Source organism: Myxine glutinosa, chromosome 6, assembly GCF_964187855.1.
Source record: "Myxine glutinosa chromosome 6, kmMyxGlut1.1, whole genome shotgun sequence".
Classification (NCBI taxonomy): domain Eukaryota; kingdom Metazoa; phylum Chordata; class Myxini; order Myxiniformes; family Myxinidae; genus Myxine; species Myxine glutinosa.
Genome location: NC_136266.1, coordinates 100,506,562 through 100,513,837, shown reverse-complemented (window position 1 = coordinate 100,513,837; position 7,276 = coordinate 100,506,562).

The window sequence follows — 7,276 nt, the reverse complement described above, 5'->3', positions numbered from 1 at the left end:
CATGAATTTAATAGGCCTAAACTCATGACACTGAATCATGTGAATTGAATAGGCCTAAACTCATGACACTGAATCACATGAATTGAATAGGCCTACACTCATGACACTGAATCACATGAATTGAATAGGCCTACACTCATGACACTGAATCACATGAATTGAATAGGCCTAAACTCATGACACTGAATCACATGAATTGAATAGGCCTAAACTCATGACACTGAATCACATGAATTGAATAGGCCTAAACTCATGACACTGAATCACATGAATTGAATAGGCCTACACTCATGACACTGAATCACATGAATTGAATAGGCCTACACTCATGACACTGAATCACATGAATTGAATAGGCCTAAATTCATGACACTGAATCACATGAATTGAATAGGCCTAAACTCATGACACTGAATCACATGAATTGAATAGGCCTACACTCATGACACTGAATCACATGAATTGAATAGGCCTACACTCATGACACTGAATCACATGAATTGAATAGGCCTAAACTCATGACACTGAATCACATGAATTGAATAGGCCTAAACTCATGGCACTGAATCACATGAATTGAATAGGCCTAAACTCATGACACTGAATCACATGAATTGAATAGGCCTACACTCATGACACTGAATCACATGAATTGAATAGGCCTACACTCATGACACTGAATCACATGAATTGAATAGGCCTAAACTCATGACACTGAATCACATGAATTGAATAGGCCTACACTCATGACACTGAATCACATGAATTGAATAGGCCTAAACTCATGACACTGAATCACATGAATTGAATAGGCCTAAACTCATGGCACTGAATCACATGAATTGAATAGGCCTAAACTCATGACACTGAATCACATGAATTGAATAGGCCTAAATTCATGACACTGAATCACATGAATTGAATAGGCCTACACTCATGACACTGAATCACATGAATTGAATAGGCCTAAATTCATGACACTGAATCACATGAATTGAATAGGCCTACACTCATGACACTGAATCACATGAATTGAATAGGCCTACACTCATGACACTGAATCACATGAATTGAATAGGCCTACACTCATGACACTGAATCACATGAATTGAATAGGCCTAAATTCATGACACTGAATCACATGAATTGAATAGGCCTAAACTCATGACACTGAATCACATGAATTGAATAGGCCTAAATTCATGACACTGAATCACATGAATTGAATAGGCCTAAACTCATGACACTGAATCACATGAATTGAATAGGCCTACACTCATGACACTGAATCACATGAATTGAATAGGCCTACACTCATGACACTGAATCACATGAATTGAATAGGCCTACACTCATGACACTGAATCACATGAATTGAATAGGCCTAAACTCATGACACTGAATCACATGAATTGAATAGGCCTAAATTCATGACACTGAATCACATGAATTGAATAGGCCTACACTCATGACACTGAATCACATGAATTGAATAGGGCTAAACTCATGACACTGAATCACGTGAATTGAATAGGCCTACACTCATGACACTGAATCACATGAATTGAATAGGCCTACACTCATGACACTGAATCACATGAATTGAATAGGCCTACACTCATGACACTGAATCACGTGAATTGAATAGGCCTACACTCATGACACTGAATCACATGAATTGAATAGGGCTAAACTCATGACACTGAATCACATGAATTGAATAGGCCTAAACTCATGACACTGAATCACATGAATTGAATAGGCCTAAACTCATGACACTGAATCACATGAATTGAATAGGCCTACACTCATGACACTGAATCACATGAATTGAATAGGCCTAAACTCATGACACTGAATCACATGAATTGAATAGGCCTAAACTCATGACACTGAATCACATGAATTGAATAGGCCTAAATTCATGACACTGAATCACATGAATTGAATAGGCCTACACTCATGACACTGAATCACATGAATTGAATAGGCCTAAACTCATGACACTGAATCACATGAATTGAATAGGCCTACACTCATGACACTGAATCCCTCAGGCTACACTAAAGTTACAGCATGACGGCAATCTCACGACGGACTTTTCACACGAACTCAAGTTCAGAATTGAGGGATCATTATGCTGTACTTTGTTGGATTCCATACTTCATTAGACATTATAACTGATTTTGTTTCCATTTTAGAATGATTGTTATCGTGTTACCCCGGATTGTTGCATGGAGTAGACTGTATTAGCTTACCAAGTTAAAGCTTAACTCACTGCATTATAACTGTGTATATCGCCGATACAAATGACTTCTGTTCAAACCTGTACATCGGCATTCAGCCCTAGATTGTCAATTTAAGGTAAGAAAATACACTCTTTTATCAAAATGTAGGAAATACTTTTTTCTTATTTATTTCCATAATTTGGCTAAGATAAAGCTCGGTACGGTTTCGTTCACGAATGACAGTTTTACGTGTTGTTTACATTCAAACTCGTACGCCAATGCATGTACATCCGGGTTATCCGAGCCGTTTTTGCCCTCTTTGGTAATGGCGGCCGTGCCCTCATGTGCGCACACGATCGTAACGTTAGCGGTATAGGAACTGCACACTCTTGTTTATAGAACTCTGTGGCAATTTCACATGAGGCGACCCCATTAACCCCTATGGTCTGAATTACGCAGCCCAGGGACCAACTCCGTCTGAAGCTGCTCGATTATTGTCCCCCGTCGCACCGCGGAGCGAAAGGGACAATGGTTTCCCCTCCGTCCGTGCGTGCGTGCGTGGTTCCTTTCGTCCGTACGTGCTTGCGTGCGTACCTGCGTAAGCGAAGGACCGAATTATAATTTGGTGTGCGGGTGCAACCCACGTCAAAATCCAAGATGGCCGCCACCATGTATTTCTGACGCCCTGTATTTCTGACGCCCTGTATGTCTGACGCCATGTATGTGTGACGCCATGTATGTGTGACGCCATGTATGTGTGACGCCATGTATGTGTGACGCCATGTATGTCTGAACCTTGTGAGCAGAATATCTTGAAAAATAAGCGAAGTACCAACTTCTAATCTGGTGTGTGGGTGGATCTAGGCATAAGGAAGAACGCTATTGAAAATTGGGTCGCCACGTCAAAATCCAAGATGGCCGCCTTGCGTCTTCCACTTTGTCAACTCACATCACTTCACCGACGGGGGACCGAGGCGTAACGCTTGTTAATTTACAATCTCCAGCCCCACGTTTCAAAATGTCCCTGCGTGTAATTCCGTTGTTGGGCCTTTCTGTCCCTCCCTGCAGCTGTAGTCAGGTTCACTATGTCAATAAATTATATTTCGTTCAAAATCATGGTAGATTAGCAAACCTATACATTTTTGGAAAGGTTATAGCATAAGGAAACTAAAAATCAATGTTTACATTTGGAGAGATACCTGTACGGCGGCCATTTTGGATTTTCAAAATGGCCACTGTAAAATACATATTTTGTTCTATTTCTGCCTCTAATTACCCTAAAAACTTTTAAAAATATACTAAACCTATATTTTCAGGGACAAGGAATCCAATGAAAGTATCAAATTAGTGCTATGGGGAATGGTAAGACACGAATCAAAGGTTTTGAATTGCAAAATACTGTCTTTATATTCACGATAAGTTGCATAATCAAATACATGTTATCATTTTGTACAGGCAGTTAATAACATCAAAATGTGTCACAATAATTCATATCACCAAACATACACAGGCAGTCAGCAAAATCATATATACACATGCAGTCAGTATAACTTCACATCTGCACAGGCAGTCAATGACAAAATATACACAGGCAGTCAATGGCATCAAACATACACGATTACAGAATATGCCATTTAGAGTTCGTCATCACTGTCCTGTGTCGTATCCGACAATATAGTCCGCATCGTTTTCACAGTCCGTTCCACACAAGCAAAGGTCGGTCAAATTGATTGGCAAATCGAATTGGTCGAATGGTCGATCGAATCGAATTCGATGAATCGAATCGAATCGAATTCGATGAATCGAATCGAATCGAATCGATCGAATGGTCGATCGAAGCGATTGGTCGAATGGAATTGGTCGATTGGTCGGAATTGGCAAATGTAAACATTGATTTTCAGATTTTCCATGTAATAACGTTTCCAAAAATGTATAGGTTTGCTAATCTACCATGATTTTGAACGAAAAAACATAGTGAACCTGACTACTGCTGCCGGCCTCGAGTCTCCTACTCTCTCAAACTTTCTCCATTATCAGCATGAGCCAACAGCTGCTCATGACTCAGAGCTCCTATCTCACACGAACAAGCGTGTTTAACAACCAATTCCAAATGTGACTCCAACCGACTCCAGCCCGCATTAGCCCGTCTGGTCCAAGTTCCTTACTTACCTTTTCCTTCTTACCCGCTGCCCTGCGGTCGCTAAAACACAACCCGTGCACAGCGGGTAGACGACCCTGGCACTGAGGTGACCTCTAAAGTGACGACCCAAACACCCCAACCCCAAGGTGTAGCGGCAAGTTTGACCCAGTCGACCCTAACACCCAGGGACCCGGTACGGTAAGACTAACACTGACACACATCGAGGGGTGTAACCTTGCTCACTAGCGTCGTCTCGGGCCTACTAACCGGCGATCCCACCTCGCTCCCACCCTGAGAAGACTCACCCATTGCCCCACACATCGCAAGCCCAAACAGCTCGGCTGCCTGTGCACACACCAGAGCTGGTGTCAGGTCGCACCCTGTTGGTCCTCGGCGTGTGAAGGACATCTGGTGATGTGTCGACAGGAACTCCTCGAAGCTCGTCAATTTTATTGCGGGGACTTGATGCATTTTTGAGCATGACTTGAAGGGAGGATGCGTCACTGCCTGTAGTCCTGGAAGCGGATACCATTTTGGAAAAGTCTGCATAAGGTGATCCTTCGAACATCAATAGAACATTGGGGGAGAAAGGTACCTCTTTGTGGGTATGGGTATACTGGTGTTAACAGGTAGAGGCTGACGTTCAATGCCAGGAGATAGTGTGTGGTCGAGGTGGTGGTGGCAGGTCTTTCTCAGCATTACTGGATACGGAATGCAGCTGAGGAACAGAGCAGCAGTGTTGATGCTCTTTGAACGGATTTTACCTGCATCCGCTTTTGGGTGTGGGGAAATATGCCAACCCAATGTATGTATGATCGTCTCATGATGGCATCTTTGGCTCCTTGGGTATCAAATTCAACCACCATTGGGTGAGGGTCCCGATTTTCCAACCACCGGCCAATCCGATGAAATTGGACAAGTCGAGGGCTTTTTGTGTCCTTAAAGATGATGTCCGGTACATATCATGCAATCTCCTCCATTGCCCATATACCTCTTCCGGTTCAGAGAGGTTTGTAAAAATAAGATTCCGAGAACGGATCAAGAAGGCAGAGCAACGTCCACTACAATTTGCATCTGCGTCCGGCCTTGCAGGGCCGAATCCGTGAGCATCATAATGTCTTCGCTCACTTTATACAAATCCCTTTAGCCTGACAATGATTCCCATTGCTTCCTAAATGTAAAACATTGCTGCCTACACCAGTACACCATTCTGCCAACCATAACCATCCATTGCTCTTCTCATGAATTGAATTCCCTTTCCTATTCCCAGAAGAATACCACAACATACGCCTCACAACCCTTTGCTTTGAATCGGCGACCCAGTAACCTGCACCTATTTTTCAAATCATCCGAGTAAACTTTATATCATTTGTTTCTGTATGTACTGTGTAGCACAACCAACATCTTACTGCCATTTGGTGTTGGCTTAGCGGTTAGGGTGCTGGCTTGGGATCCTGGGATCGAATCCCGGTCAATCGCTGAATTACAGGGGGGTTGACAGCCTGTCATGCCTCTGAGGTCCGCAAATTGAGTACCAGCTTGTTGGTAATTCCCTGTGTGTCGCAAGAGGTGACTAACAGGGTTGGCGGCAGGAAGGGCATCCGGCCATAAAACATTGCTTCAAAAAGGGGACCACGGTGCCCGAAAAAGGCCAACCTCTGCTCTGTGGGGGAAAATGGCCTCCAAAAGTGGTTCATTGTTCATTTCATCAATATCCCTTACTCACTCTCCTTTGGAACAACATTCAACTCTATGTCTATGGTCCTTCTTGCAGAAAAAAAGAATCTACATATCTAAGTTTCATTGCTTACAAAAACATGTACCCCACCTACCTGCTACCACCACCCTCTCAACCCATTCTTACTGTGCCCCCACCCACAATTACTCAATACCTCCCATAATGTACATTTTTAACAACCCACTCCCTCTCACTGTTTAATACACCCATTTTTAAATTCCAGTTAAAGCTTTACATTCAAGATAACCATCCAGGATATTTGAGCAGCAGCTCTTCCATGAATTGACATTGCTAGGATGCTCCTTCACTTATTGGGTCATCCCCACCACTAGTCAGGTTCACTATGTTTTTTCGTTCAAATTTTTTGGACATTAGCACAACTATACATTTTTGGAATATTCAGAGCATGAGGAATCCAAAAATTAATGTTGGCATTTGCGTCGACACCTTTGCGAAAATGACACACAGGACAGTGATGAAGATCTGTAAAAGCATATTCCTGAACGGTATAGACCTAGTAGCTCCTGCGTATAGGACTTATAGTTCAATCTGATACTAACAAGGCTGCTTTCTTGCTTTATAAACCCATACCTATAACTTCAAAGGACTTGCAATATCATGTATTATGTAATAGTTATATCACAAATATAAAGACAATGGTTTTCAATTACCTGTTTGTTGCTTTTCTATAAACCTGAGCACTATTTTGAGGCCTTTATTGGATTCCTTGACCCATAAAACATAGGATTGGCATATTAAATTAAGTTTCTAGGTTGACTAGAAGACGAGATAGCACAAAATATGTATTTTATGGCGGCCATTTTGAAAATCCAAAATGGCGGCCATGCAGGTGTCTACCAAAATGCCAACATTGATTTTCGGATTCTACATGCTCTGATGATTCCAAAAATGTCCAGGTTTGCTAATCTCCCAAAATTTTGAACGAAATTATATTTGTTAACATAGTGAACCTGACTATACACAATAACCATTTAATTTGGTCTTATCAGCTATTTATCAGGAATATCCACAGAACACCCTGTTAAAGCATGTGCTGCTTTGCAATGAGGGGCAAAAACATGTACTGGTCATGTTGAGAGTTCAGGACGATACCACAATACTTATCAGTTGGTATTTCATTATTATTACCCTGGTGTTGGGCTAGCGGCT